The 14,538-nt window shown below is 38.8% G+C and overlaps 1 long non-coding RNA gene across 1 annotated transcript; it reads right to left on the reverse strand.

The window, feature by feature from the left end:
• Positions 1-6,211: 6,211 nt before the first annotated feature.
• On the reverse strand, positions 6,212-9,564 carry LOC128266223 (uncharacterized). Its single transcript, XR_008269038.1, has 3 exons — positions 9,397-9,564; positions 6,700-6,882; positions 6,212-6,621 (listed from the first exon to the last, which is right to left on the reverse strand). It is a non-coding gene; the product is annotated as an uncharacterized LOC128266223 (long non-coding RNA).
• Between the last annotated feature and the right edge of the window lie 4,974 nt (positions 9,565-14,538).

The raw sequence follows: 14,538 nt of genomic DNA on the forward strand, positions 1-14,538 counted from the left end.
GGGAAAGAGTTCTTAAAAACTTTTAAATTAAGTATATATTTAATAACAAAGCTGGACCTATTTAATTAAGATTGTTTGGCTATTTTTTTGACCTTAGTGCTAATATTTTTGTAGTCCTGTATTTTAGTTGCTGAGACTGAAATATATTGCATGATTTGTGAACTTAGCTTGAGGCAGTATAACTCTAAAGTTTTCTTTTTAAATTAATTTAATTAAATTAAATTATAAAGCGTTAGTCATATAATGTTTATATGAACCGCTGAAACTATTCAATCTTTACTAGGATATCCATTTTTTTTTTTAAACTACTAATCCTGATGTTCATTGAGATATGATTCGTTAAGATTATTGAATGCTGTTGCTTTAATTAGAAAGTTTGGATATATTAATAAAACAAATAATGAATATCTATTTTTGGAAATATTATTTTCTTAAGCCAGATGTTCATTTATTATATTCTTGACTAAAAATCAGATTATTAGTTATGGTTTTAAGACCTCATTTCCTCTAACAGTGCATCCTGCTTGTCTAACCAAGGCAGAGTGCCAAATGTTTTGGCTATGAGCAATGTGTTTACCAGTGTCCGCAACATCCCCGCGGCACCCGCTGATTTCCGCTTTCCCCAATTTCCCGGTTTCCCACTTCGAGGCGACGGCGACAAAACAAGTGAAAGTTTATTACATCTCCGACAGCCGGCCAATCAGCCAGCCAGCCAGCCAGCCAGCGAGCAGGAAAATCGATAAAGTGCAATTGCACGGCAAATGACCCATATAACCCACATAAACCATATAACCCCGAGCCACCGAAAAACCCCATCCGAACTCGAACTGGAACCCAGGGAGCAGATCAGGGTAGTTCATGGCCCCGGCCTGCGGCAAGGAGCACTCCTCCGCCGAAGGACGAAGGATGACGGCCTGCGGCTGAGCGTAATTGTGCCAAATTATAAATTATTTCGAATTTGCCAGGGCGCAAACGATGCTCCAAGGCGATGCCGCTGCCGCTGCCGCTGCCGTTGCCGTTGCCGTTGCCTTGGTTGCCTGCAATTAATTTTGTGCAGCGCCAATTGAATGGCGAATGGAGAGGAATCGGCGGAGGAAGTGGCCCTTGCGAGGCCAAAGGCTAAGCGCATAATTTAAATTTCTAATTAACAGTCAAATAAATTGTGCCGGCTGCCAGCGTCGTGGCAATTGAGCCATGCCAAGTGATTTTATGGCTAAAATGCTCATTAAGTTAACGGCAATTTGCGGCAGCCGTAGACAAATCCAGGTGAGGGTTTTCCTTGGAGCAAGCTTGGCTAGAGTTTGGCTGCACTAGAATTGCTGCTGCTTAAAAGGCTTATTGCAAACTGATTCGAGTGCTAGGTAGTAAATGAATACCCACTATTAGCTCAAATAACTCTGATAGTCAAGCGATGGAGCACAATAGTTAGATGGCATTTGTGGGATATTGGATTTTTCTTTATTTTGATTACTGCATTGCTTCTGATACTGCTTTTATCTTTTGAATAATAACAAATATTTTTTAAATAGTTAAAAAGGTATACCGTTTTTAAAAAAATATCAACCACATTTTTTAATACTTAAGTAAAAAATAAAATGACTTGTGTGCACAAAATCATGTTTTTTTGAGACTCTACTTAACTAGGTTTTAAAAAAATGTCCTAAGTGTATTTGGTTTTTGTCCTTGCCTGTAAAGTTTTTTGTACAAATGTGTAGAGCAGAGCAACTATTTCAATTTATTTAAAAGCAGCTATTTTCAGTGGGCTTTTGATTAGTTACTTCTTGCAACATGTCGTATGCGTAATATATGGCTACTGATTCCCTTAGGATGTGTCCTGTTTTCTCATGCAAGGGGTTAATGAATGGCGACTATTAGGCATGTCCTTTGATCCCCTGATTCAATGGGGCTTTGATTAGTTGGGCCCCTGCAACACTGCGTATGCGCGATATTTGCCAAATCAAATTTGTCAAAGGAGCGTGCATCATTCAACCAGAAGTGTGTGCATCGAACGAAATTGAATTTCTTATCATCACAGTAGTGCTTAAGTACACATTTTTGTAATGTTTTTTTTTGTTGTTGTTGTATCTGCCTGTTAAACGGGGCGTGTCGCAGCTTTATATCCTTGGCACCGGCTGTGCGCTCGGCGAAAAACATTCAATTAGTTTGATTTACACTTTTCAAAAAGCGATGCCCTTTGGATGGATGAGGGTGTGGGTGTGGGTGTGGGTATGGATGTGGATGCCGGCGGGAGTCTTGTTGCCAAAGCCTCTGCTGCTGCTGCTCCCTTTGTGCGACTGTTGGCGTTTCCGTTTCCGCTGTTTAACAAGCGACTTTTGGCAACAACAGGAGTGGTAGTGCCAAAACCTTGTACCCTCTTGCGTGCCAAAAAAGAGCGGCTTGGGGTTCAGCTACAGCAACGGCAACGGCTACAGCTTCAGCTGAAGCTTTCCATTTCTCTACCCAGTTTATCCGCCGGCCATGGAGCGGAAACAGTTTGCAGCGCGCCTTTCCAGCCAATATTAGTTTTGGGGGCGGCAGCAAAACGCTTCCGGCAGCCAAATGTCAGCGTTGTTGCTGCTCCTGGTGTGTTTTCCAGGGCCATTCGATGATTTTTCAATTTGCATTTGACACAGAGCGGCGATGTCAAAGAGCAAATTGAAATGGCATGGAAGTCTGGAACTTATAATCATATGCAGCACACAGCCTTGAGAGGCTAAGAGTCCTCCTCCTGCTCAAAAGCTGAATCAGATTCGAGCTTTGTGACTTTGTGCCCAGCTCGTTTAGCTTGGCTTCCAATTAGGTAATTGAGAGGCGGTGGCTGCAGCATGTTTAAGGTTTTCAACTCGTCCAGGTGTGCATCATGTGTACTAGAAGTGGGCCATTTGACAGGGCCAGAGTTAAGTTCGAATATTAAATGCAACCCCAAAAAGGGGAGAAGTCCATGTCAACTTCATTTGTTGAATGACATAAGTTATCAACGAAATTGCTGCAGAACTGACCCCGAGCAAATTGCGTTGGCGCCCCTTTTAACTTTATCTGGCATTCGGTAAGCCCCATGCAGAGCCAGAACCCTCTTTTTGTTGCAACCAATTCGTTCCATTTCATTTCACTTACACACCCTTATTCGCACACTGTAAAATAAGTGCGGTGCGATTTGTTATTCAACCTTAAATGCCTGGAGAAGTGTTTTTTAAGGCACTCAATGGGTGATTGTCTCTTGATTTTTGCAGGAATTTCAAAAGAACTACTGTCATTGAACTCCAAAAATTGAAGGTAGACGCATCTTAGTCATGTATTATTTTGATTAAGAAGATTATAAGATAAAATAAGAATAATGGAATTTTCATACCTCAAATGTGTAATGTATTACATATAAAAGTCGAAGAAATATATAACATCAACGATTATAATTCTGTGTTCTAAAATTACTAATCTTAATAATATAAACGTTTAACAATGCACATGAACACAAAAAGTAGTTCAAATATTAAAGTTCCTTAATTTTAATAAATGACGTTGAGGTATCACATATAAAAGTCAATCCAAGAAATATGAGATCCAATTTTGTAATTTCAAAAATTACAAAAGTGGATTAAATATTAATAATCCTAAATTTGAATATTATGACGTTAAAGCATCACATATAAATGTCAATCAAAGAAATAAAAAGGCCCATTTCTTAAAATTTTTGCTCAGTGCATATACGCACACTTACGCTTACATGCCAATAATCTGCACGTCAGTCCCTGTTTGCATGCAATTGTGTGTTTGCCTTCATTTCAATCTTTTGCCACTTAACAAATGCTCACCCAAGCGCCCCGGGGCGGAAAGTTGCCCCATGCCCCATGCCCCATGCCCCGTGCCTCATGTTCCAGAAACCCAGAGAGTGCATAAGTTTAATTTTATTATACGAAAACAATGCAACAAGCAAGGACATTCCGCACAAGAGGCAGCTGGCAGCAATATGGCAATTTGTACAAAGGATTTAGAGCTGCATTTAGGAGCCAATAAAGGCAAGTTAGCAGGCAAATTGTGTGGGTGAGAATAGCGAACAATCAGCAGTTTGACGCCCGACGACTCAAGTGGATGTAGAATCAAATTTATATATATATTTGCATACATGTGGCTCTAACAGAAAATCGCTAAATTCAACTGGGGAGCTCAGGCAGGTTTTCATAAGTTCATCTCAAAAAAACTGTTTGATTTGACAGTTATTAAACATTGCATTTATTTATAAGCTTATATTTTTTTAATCAAAAATAATATCTGGTCAAGCTGAAAAGTCAAAAAACAATTTTATTAATTTTCAATGAACGCGATTGCAAAATTAAACTCGAAGCAAAGAAAATAAATAATAAATTAAAATAGCGTTTTGATTTTCACTTGTCATTGTTTATTTAATTGAAATCGAAAAGAAATTTTTACGTTTAAGGCAAATTTAAATTGCCACTGGAAACCTTATTACTACGCCACTTTTTTATTTCTTAGATGTTTTTAATACCTTAGAGATTTTAAAAGTAATTTATTTTTATTGATAGATTAAGTAATATTTCAGCTTTAAAATTACGTACAAGATTTTTTGTTTAAGGATTCTTGATTGCCAACAGAATTAACTACAGTTTAAAAGTCAAAAATGATTAATGATTGCCAAAGTAAACGCTCACAAAAAAAAAAAAAAACAAATAATCAATTCTTATAGTGTTCACTACTGTTATTGAAAATGTAAATTATTTTAAACATTTGGTTAAGGCTAAGCAATTAAATGGCAGATGTATGCTTTTACTTAGGTTATTTTGTTTTCTATAAGTTGTTAATACTTTAGAGTTCAAAAGTCATTTTATTTAATATTCTGGCAAGGAGATTCGATTCCGGTTGCTGATATACATCATTTAGCTGACGATATGATATTTAAGAACCCTTTAATCAGGTCCTTGGACCTACAGCACTCCCTCGTGGTGGTGTCAGTGGCGGAGGTCTTTGGACGACCGGCTCCTCGCTCGTAATTTGCCATAAAATAAGCATAAATTGGATCAATTTACGAAAAGCTCTGTTACAAATGCAGAGCGAGGAGCAGTGAGTCCACAATAAGAGCGACTGCCGTATATAGTTACAGTTGCAGTTACAGTTGACAACCCTATTGGGTGTGGGGCCCATCCTGGCCAGAGCTCCATGTCAAACGAAGGATGCTAGATGCTGGATGCTTGGGTAATGGCCATCCAAGGCGGTTGCTCTGCTGACAGCCCTGTGGTTTCTGTCACGCGCATTGAATCTCTGAAGCTGAAGCTGGAAGCTGGGAGCTGAAGCCGAAGCCTCGGTTGCATTTCACTTGAAGTCCGCTCCCACTTGTCGTCATCGCTGTCACTGCAGCCGGAGTCCTTGGAGTCCCCGTCACCCGGCTGCTTAATGTCAACTCTTGGCGTTTTGTCTTAGCAGCCACACAAAAAAAAATTGAATTTATGATGCGACTTGCGATGCGACTTTGGGTGTTTTCGCATTGTGCTGGCCGCGCAGATTTTACACCGATAGCTTTTGGCCTGGCTCAGCAACTCAATTCGTAATTCGTAATGCTGCTCGCCGCTGCTCCTCATCTGTTCATCTGCCAACGGATTTTATTTCAGTTCCAGCTCCCTCCTGGAATTCAAACTGACCGAGCTGGTGAACTACGAATTTCAAGTGAATTTCGCACTTTTCCATCAAAAAATTGTATTAGTTCGAGAGACGTTCTACACTTCAAATTTTTGTTTCTTTTGTGGCTTATTACATGTTTGCAACTATAAAAGATATAAAAATTTTGTAACAAAAATAATATAATTACTGGATTGATTTTCTACGATTTTTTTTTATTTTTGAAGGACATGATTTATAGAGCACTAAAATTTTTTTTTTTTTTAAATTTTTTTTGAATGTGCACTCACTCAATTCCACTCCTTCAGTGCTGCTGACCAAACACTCAGTCAGCGGGCTCATTATTTTTAGTAACTGGCTCTCTGTATGTTTATAATGCGGCTGCACATTTGGTTTTTAGTAATTCTGAATTTGGCTGATATTAGCCGGGCTGTGGCGATCCGCACTTGTATTTGTGTATTTTAACCCGAATAATATATATGTTTTTGGGGTTTTGGTGATGTATGTACGGTGTATGGCGAGAGCGGAACACATTGGCTCCATGTTTGTGCCCAGAGACTACTTTAATGATGTTGTTTTCTTCGAATTTCAGTTTATTTATGCAGTCATGTGTGCCGCGGCTTGTTTACCAGTTACCAGGCATTGCATTATATAATTTCAGTTTGCAAAATCAACATGTGGCAATGGCTGCTGTTGGTCATGCTGTCTTTTGGCTCATACGCTATACTATATATGTGGCTTTGGGCCACATTCTGTACGGCTGGCCGTATCGTTATTGAGTTGGTTCCCAGTTTTACGTTTTCGGTTTTCAGTTTTCAGTTTTGCAGTTACCCCACAGTATATGTTTGCGTATTCCGTGCTGCCACACAAAAAGCTGGAGCAAAGAGAGTCCTTCCCGTGTGCGAAATATAAATGAATTTGTTCAGTCGAAGCGCGTCGACGAGTTTTTGGTGCCATTCAAAATGGGCTCCCTCCTTTTTTGCTCTTCCTCTGCACCTGACACGGCAGGCAGCCACCGAAAATTTCATATTCATAATTTAATTAAATTAACATTTTGTTGAATTATGTACTTACATGACTGTGGCACAAAATATGGTTTAGGCACGGCATAGCATGTCATGTGTATGGCCCAAGGGATTTACATCTTTTCCTGTTGCCCCACCCTTTGCCATTTCGCCCGTATTGAATTGCCTCCGAGTATGAATTATATTTATTTGGGATGAGTGCAGCAGACCAGAAAACCCCTATAAAAGTAGGCTAAGCCGAAAGAATAGGGGAATTAGTGGTCATAGTTAAATGCTTGGGACTTCATTTACAGCTGAATTTAAACGCTTTTAAACTCAATAAAATAATTTGACATTTTGAATGAAATTTTTTACTGGCTATGCACATGCTTACCTGTTCTTTTATAAACGAACAGTTAGGAATTTAATATATGTATTTATATAAATATTATTTACCTTCATATAATATAATATAAATATAATTAAAACTAAAATAATATTAAAGAATAGCAATTATATTATTTATTTATCTGAGAATTTTTACCATAAAAAAGTACATTTGAATAAAATCTTTTTGTCTAAATGACTTTTTGTCTTAAATGACTCACACCTATTATAACAAAAACCTCTATCTACATATAACGTGAAAATTATGACCATTTTAAATGGATACAGCTAAGATGGCTGTAACCTTGCCAAAAACAAGCAGCAACATCTAGAGACAAGTGTTTAAATTACATACGACATGGTTCGAATTTGTTTATCCTTGGATTTTTTCGCCAGCTTTGTGTCATTGAAGGCGCTTTGGCACCGAGACAGGAACAAGCACAATCACAATCACATACTCACTCACCTGACCATTGTCTTGGCCAAGATGTAGATGTGGATGTGGATGTTCGAAGCAGATCGAAGGGATGGGACTGTGTCACTTGTAGCAATTTGAAGTTTACAGGGTCACCGGGGACCTGAGGACCTCGTTGCCCATAAAGGCAGGCAAAGGCAATGGCAAAAACTTAAAGACAATGGCAGGCGGACGTAACAAAAACGTAATCTACTCAACAACTTACTATACTTTGCTTATATAAGAATGGGGGTGGGGATCTGAAATCAGTGTTTGTGGCTGAGGGTGTGGCTCTGGGCTCTGTGTTCTGGGTTCTGGGTTATTGTCTTGGGCATCGCTGCGCTGACTGGCTTCTTCGATTCGAGGACGACATACGACACACGACAAGTTTTTCGAATAAAACCAATACAAGACGCTGGGCGACACACTTAAGTATGAACAAATAACAAACTAAATAAAATGTCAGAGACACCAGCCCGAGGGGGCCTTGAATTGGCCGGACCAGCAGCACAATAACTGTTTTTGGGGAAGGTCTTAGCCAGGCTATATATGAAAATCTGCTTTGCCTTCTAAGTGTGAGGAGAAAGAAAACCAAACAAAAAAAATCGTATTTAATTTTTGGTTTTGTTTTGCCAGCTTGTGCGGATTGTGTTTTTATTTTTGCATACAGCATCAAAGTTTTTGCTACTTGAAAATGTGAAGCAGATAAAAATAATGGAAAAGTTTTGCTCACTTTTTGTGAGATGTGGTGGATGTGGATGGTTGGGACTGGCAGTCCATATAGAGCAATATGCTTCCACGTCTTTTTATTCTTTTTTTTTTTTTGCCTGCAGCTGGCACCGACTTAAGGTGGCAACTACTTAAAGTTCAACTTTGGCTTAAGCACTCCTGCAGGCTGCAGTTCCAGGTGGCGTGGTGTGACACCTTTTTGCCCGGTAACAAGGCCATTTTATTTATTACCTCCGCCCAGTTTCTTTTGGGCTTGGCTTCCACTCTAGTGCTTAGTCCTGAATCAGCCCTTTTTATGGCCTCCATTGCTCCCACGAAGCCACTAAAAGTACTTAGATATTAATCCTTTTTACTAGCTTCGGTTAATAATAAATTTCAGCTTAGTTTAACTAATCAAATTGGAAGTTCATCGAGTGCCTTCGAATGCAAATGATGAAGCAATTCTATAATTTCGCAATATAAAAAAAGGGGGGGAAACGTGAGTGAGCTGGGAACGGCTTGAATGGGGATAATCCTCGGGGTTTCAGTGGGAAAGTATTTGCAACACCTAGCACTTCTCCTCCCAACTGACACAAATTGCAACTGTGGCACTGTGAGCCACAATGGCAACTAATCAGCTTTTTGTGCAACACGCGCGAGTGTTGCACGAGGTGGTAATAGAATGATTTGGCTCCGGATTTGCCTGCCAGACTGCACTACAAAAAAAAAAAAAACAGATTAAAAGCAAAAAGTATGCCATCAAAGAGAACGGGTTTTTAAAATAAAACAGTTGGGACAACACTTATAAAAGCTAATTTGCATGCTGCATAGAGAACTGAATTTCCTAACTTCACAAAATGCAAATTACAATTTTTTTTTAAATTTAGATATTAAATTAAATTTGAAATAAGTTCTGATTCTTTACCGTAGTCCCCAAAAATGCTGGTTTCGATGACTTTAGGAGTTCGAACTTTTTAATGAGTGTAGGCTTTCAGTTCATAGAATAAATTTAGACAACTTTTGATTGTTTTAGTCCTTATTATTTTTTGTGTGTACCTGAAACTTTTCAGTTGTTTCACTTTGGGGAGCCGAATTTCACTTGAAAGCGGCAAGGCAGTGAACCGTGTAGGTGGGTGCCCTCAGCACCACCCACCCACAATCTGCCACCCACTCAGGCACCACCCACTGCACCAACACTCGTGGCTGTGATTTATTTACCGTTGAAATTATCTTGTTTTGCGGTTTGATGCATCGCATTGCCAAAGTAACTTTATTTTGCACTCGAAACCTTTTTGCACTGCACCGCGCACAGATAAAAATTTACGTTTCGGCTTTCATTTTCTTTTTGTGTGTTCCTTTTTTTGAGTTTTTGAGTTTTCGGTTTTTTTTTCGTTACTTTGTGTTGCTAACTTTTCAACTAACGTCGACTTGGGTGAAAATTGACTTTGCAGGGCTCCTAGGCGTTCTTTTAGTGCATAAAACTTTTGTGTTAGACTATCAATATTTGCGCCTGTGAGGGCGGACTGTTTATCTAGCTGCAGTTTGGAGTTTGTGTGCAAGCTGCGGCCGAGCGGGGATTCAAGATGGGTGGCTGCAGATTGCAGATTGGATGGTTGGCTAAAACGCAACACTTTAGATTAATTGGTAACCAGGCGTGGAGCTGTGTACATTTTTAAGTAAGAGTTAATATTTAAAGGGTTTCTAGCTTCTGCCAGCACTGCTAATTTGACACTCGAATTTGAAAGTTTTGTAATAGTTGGAGATTCAGTTTGGCCAAAAGTCGAATACACGAAAATTCCATATCAAAGCTCGACCACACACGTCACAATCACACTCATATGGTTTTCGCAGGTGTGAGTGAGTGTTTTTCTAACCCACACCAGCACCAACCCACTCACACATGCAAATGAGTGTGAGTGTGACACCGTGTGTTTATCATGCTTAAATAGCTTACACAATTATAATAATCCCCACTGCCACTAAACGCAGACAATGTCCATGGAAAACACACTGAACACACTGCACAATGGAACGAGCAAAAATCAATTGTCAAATTAAACAATTTAAATTTATCGGAAAATCTGCCTTGTTGAGTTTTTCATAACCAACTATCCGGGATTAATGGAATTAAATAATGCATATCAACTCCAGTTAAATTTGTTATCCCTGATAACAATGAAGTTGATGCATCCCATGGTAGCAGCTAACTTTGTTTGCCAACTATTTGTTTGTAATTTATTTGAAAATTGAATATAAATTATTTACCAAAAAAAGCATTAAAAGCAGGACAAGTGAGAGAGTGCCTAACAAGGCGGGAACAAAGACTCAAACAGGGCCACAGACATGGTTCTGTAATTTTAATTAAAACAAACAAACGGACATACACACGGATCGGTGGTTACAAACATACTATATATATGTAGATATACATAGAAGGTCCTGGCTGATTACATTTTAGTTGTATCGTTCAACTTTGTCACATAATTGGGAGCGGCATGATTTGTTTGTTTGTTTACTGTAGCTGTCATTATAAATTTCGTTTAGCCAGAACGGAAGAGGGTTTACTAATTTTAATGAGGCGATATCGCAGGTTGCAGTGGTTGGCGAAACCACTCTAATTGGCAAAACAAAAAGTGTGCATTGTGAATCAATAATGAGTATAAATATCGAGTATCAAGTATTTAAAGTTCCCTTTGTGAGCCGCAATTTAACCACACTGACCATTGATTGAGTTACAGGTTGCTGGACGACGAGGACTGTGACTGCGCCAATGCTATTTGCACATTAGTCCAAATTTAATAATAATGGCAAACGCAAAACAGAAACTAATTGCAATTTGCATGCAGTTGCTCCGAACAGTAATTCACATGTTTATTGAGTTACTTCATAATTACAATGGCCGATGCCAGAGCACACCGACATTGTTATAGTTTTTGGTTCTGGCTCTGGTTGTGGTCGGGATTTGGAATCTGAGACTGCAGGACAGTGCAGCCAGCTTTTTTGGATTTTAATTGAACAAATTATTTGCATTGCACGCATGCCTAATTCCTTGTTTATTTGTTTATTCTAAAAACAAACTAATTTTATAGTAAAGTTGATACAAACGTATAGGTAAGTAAAGGCTATAAATCTTACCATTTTATATTTCAAAAATTAAAATTAAAAACATACTATTTTTAATATATATTCGGAAAATATAATTTTTCCTAAAATTATGCTAATAAATACTAATAAATAGTATATTTTCAACAAGACGAAAAGACAAAAGATTATCTATCTTTCTGAAAGAAGACAAAACCTAAAACCATTTAATTATTTTTCAAAAATTCAAAAATTTGTTTTATCACATTTTTTACACTTTACCTAAATCTTTTGTTTGGATATTTTAAAACTTAAAAAGAAGTTTTATAAAGTTAATATTATTATTAATTTAAAAATCACTTTTCTTAAAAAACCGTGTAATAATCTTTTTAATCCTTTATTAAATAGTTGTCAACACTACTGCAATGCGAAATCAATGGTATGCTGAGCTCGAATGCAGGGCAGTCAACACGAAAACCGCAAATGTAACTACCAATTTGCAGGCCAAAGGCTCGATATTCTTGCCGTGGCCCTCAAAATTGTGCCCTGTATTATTGCCGAACTATTGGCCTGGTGAGTAATATCATAAATTCATTACCCACGAGGCAATCGGCCACGCCCCCCGATAACCACACGCCCAGAAGCCACCGCAGTAATGAGCTTTCAACGGGGAACCGCGGCAGTCAGCTCATCATCAGCCTGCCAGATGCCACGCCCCCATTACCGGCAATGACTATTGAAAAACGGTTGACCGAAAATGACGCGCAAATGTTGTTGGCAACACATTAAATTAAAGCGCCAGTAAACTGGCTCGCAAACCGCACGCGAAAATTTATGCATATAAATCAGGCAACGTGGACGCCGCCGCCGCCGCGCTTGTTGATTGACGTGTGCCCGTCAAGCCAGGCCCGGCAAACTACTGCTAATTTGTCGGACGGGGGTCTACGAACCCCCAAAATCCCCCTTGCAAAATCTAAAAAGAAAAAAAAACGAAACAGCCAAAACAGCCAAAACATGGCAAACGCGGCCAAGCCAAACCAAAGCAAACAACAATAACAACAGCAGCAGCAGCTGAAGCAACTGAGTGTGCGAGAAGCGAAATGTGCCGAAATTCCATCAAAGCGACGTTTTACGGATAAAACATTTGCATATTTTGATTGGACACGCCCAGTTGTGTGTGCACAGTGGGCGAGCAAACAATGGGGGGAGTTTGAGGTTGAGGACGAGGGATGAGGACGAGGGATGAGGACGAGGGATGAGGACGAAGGACAACGCTTTTGGGACGGTTTGGCATGCAGCTAACAAACTGCGACGTGCGCTACAATCAGAAAAATCTGGGCAATATGCCTAGAAGCCTAAAAATTGCCTATTGTAGAACATTTTTTTTTCCCTGAATTTTATTTTATTTATATATACACATATTATATATTTTATTTATAAACATTTATGAAATTCTGCTTTCGGCTACATGATTTAGTGCTTGTAAGTAAATATGAACAATTTAATATTTTATTTCGTTTCTAATAATACTTTCATTTTTTTTGTGTCGAAATCTAAATTGAAATTATTTATAAATTTAGGAATAAAACCTAAAAAAAATATGATGTTTATATATGGTTCATTAATACGAGACATTTTTAAATAATTTGCCTAAGCCTACTGTACCTAAACTACTAATTTTTGGTAAGAAAAAGTAAATTCCTTATATATTAGGAACAACTTTTCTCTAGGTGTAGGCTCAGACAACCCTGGCGGCAACAGCACAGGAGGCCCAACGGCAACATCAGTGGCAGTAGCAACAGCAACACCAACATCAGTGGCAGCAGCAACACAATGGCGGCAACTATGACTGCGATAACGGAATCAGGAGTAGGGAATCAGGAGTCGGGAATCAGGAGTCGGGAATCGGGAGCTGGACACGCCTACTGACCGGGGCGGAGCGGTCAACTCCCTGACTGGTCTATCATGCGGCTGACGTGACGTGACGCGGCAGCGATTTTTACACTTTGCACTTTTTTCCACAACCCGATACCCAGGGCATTTTAAAAATTTGCAAGGTTGTTTCAGCTTGGAGAGCTGCCATTAATAAGAAATTTTAACAATCACATTTTTTAATAAGGAAGACAAATTCCAATCAAGTTTGACATCCATTGAAATCGTTTTCTATTCATCCTCTTTTTATTTTATTTATTGAGATAAAAAAAACCATATTTAGAAGCCACTTTAGGCAAAATTCAATTAACTTTTACATATTTAAAACATATTTTACATCAAAAATAATAGCAAACAAAAATCATTGAAGTTTTCCTGACAATAGAATAGTAATCACGTCGATAAAAGACTCTAGTACTTTTCTTAGAACCTTAAAATCCTTATCAGCGGAAGCAGTTATATTGCCTACGTAAGAATAATGGACAATAATTTATACATATGTCCAATGTTCCAACACAGAATATGCACGCCAAAATATGCCATAATGTCGTTCGGGAAAACAAGCACAATTAAACAAATTGTTATATTTTATTATTAAATCTAGCACAAGTCTATATAGCATTTCGTAGTCGATTCCTTAAATGATTTCCAGCATTTACTGCTTCTGATTTCGCTGGTCAGTGGCTCTTTGTTTTGCTTTTGTTTTAAATGCGCTTTTTAGTTGAGCTCCATTTTTTTCGAGGCATTTTTGGCGTCGTCATCCGTCGCTGTCGTCGTCGTGGGCAATAAATCTTCATTTTCGCTATTAAAATGTTGTAATATTTTCGCTTGTTTTTTAAAGCGCTGCCAATTGTCCTTGTCGCTTGGCAATGCCGCAACTCACTGGCCGAAAAATAAATTTTTAGTTTTGGTTTAAGGACCGCCGACTGAGCAATAAATAAAAATAGAGAATAAAAATTGAATAGCTCGACTGGATGCCTTAGTTTTTATTAGGGGGTGATGCTTAGATTTTGTGGTTCTAAACGGATTTATGTCTGTTCGTAATAGATCTTTTGGTCGAAATTGCCAGGGCGATAAGCTATTCGATAGCAAGACGACTTTAGTGCGCATTTATCTGATCCAGCGACTGCTGATGTCATGGCTGACGCATTGCGTATACGCAGCGTGTCGCCGCCATTAGTACGGTCTTTGAACGAGTCGGGCGGTGAATGCTCTATACATGCAGCTATCGTGCTGCGACCCTTATTGCATTAAAATATTTGACACAATTGCAGCTTTATGGCAATTTGCAAATTGCATTGCCACCTGCGGAGTTCGAAGCTTTGGCGGGTTGACTTTGTCAGGTGC

This window comes from Drosophila gunungcola, chromosome 3R, assembly GCF_025200985.1.
Source record: "Drosophila gunungcola strain Sukarami chromosome 3R, Dgunungcola_SK_2, whole genome shotgun sequence".
NCBI lineage: Eukaryota > Metazoa > Arthropoda > Insecta > Diptera > Drosophilidae > Drosophila > Drosophila gunungcola.